Source organism: Schistocerca nitens, chromosome 2 (genome assembly GCF_023898315.1).
Source record: "Schistocerca nitens isolate TAMUIC-IGC-003100 chromosome 2, iqSchNite1.1, whole genome shotgun sequence".
Taxonomy (NCBI): domain Eukaryota; kingdom Metazoa; phylum Arthropoda; class Insecta; order Orthoptera; family Acrididae; genus Schistocerca; species Schistocerca nitens.
In genome coordinates, this window is record NC_064615.1 from 305,604,471 (window position 1) to 305,605,472 (window position 1,002).

Genomic DNA, 1,002 nt, shown 5'->3' on the forward strand with positions numbered 1-1,002 from the left:
GCTTGTATTACAGGTGCTTGTCTATGGCTTTTCCTTTTTTCTTTCGAGTGGGGGAATGGAAATCAGAGACGTGAGGGAGCTGTTTGCGACGGATCTTGTTTGCGGCGCAAGTCGGGATAACTCCGGCTGGGACCAGCGCCAGGCGGCGCGCGCCGGACAGAACTGGACCCGCAGGTGCGGCGGTGGCCGCCAGGGGCGCTGGCGTCGCCGCTCCGGCCGGCCATTGGCCGATCCGGGGCGGCGCGCCGTGCTCGGCAGGCAGTCGCGTCACGGCGTGGGAAGCTCGCTCTCGTCCGCGACCTTGTCTGCATGAGGTGGCAGGCCAGGGCAGGGCCAGGGCAGGGTAGGGCGGCGCTTGCGCGGCTCCCTCTCACACGTGGCTGGCTGGGTGTCAAGTGTGCCTCCTGCCGCGCTGCGGCCTAGCTAACGGAACTGGACGTGCTAGCTCGGCCGGAAACGACAGCTGTGACGGTAATCAGTGCCGGTGAACACTCGTTCCACTGCAGTGAGTATGTCTTTGGAGGTAACATTTAGTGAGTGTGCATTCCAAATGACTGTAGAGTACAGAGTTTCTGTTCATTGCAGGTGCAGATCCAGGGCTTAGTTCTGAGAGGAGGTCACATTTCGTTACTGCCTCCTCTTCCACTCATTATAGCTTGCCATCAGCCATACTTTTAAAGTGAACAGATGTCTACAATTTTAATAACAACTACAATAAAACATAAAAAATTTAGTAGCTGTAAACTGACTGATTACAATAAACTATACAAAATGTTTTAATGTTTTTCTGTGTCTTCAGCCTAAGATGCAGCTTTCCACAGTACTTTATCGTGTGAAAGCCTCTTCACCTCCCAATAACTTCTGCAACCTACATCCATTTGAACTTGCTTACAGTACTAGTTACCTTGATCTCCCCCTACAGTTTTTACCCCACCCCTGCACCATACACACACACACACACACACACACACACACACACACACACACACACACACACACACA

General features: G+C 53.2%; 1 long non-coding RNA gene across 1 annotated transcript; it reads left to right on the forward strand.

The window, feature by feature from the left end:
• The first annotated feature begins 269 nt into the window (after nucleotides 1–269).
• Nucleotides 270–776, forward strand: LOC126234381 (uncharacterized). Its single transcript, XR_007544717.1, has 2 exons — nucleotides 270–505; nucleotides 586–776. It is a non-coding gene; the product is annotated as an uncharacterized LOC126234381 (long non-coding RNA).
• Nucleotides 777–1,002: the final 226 nt, after the last annotated feature.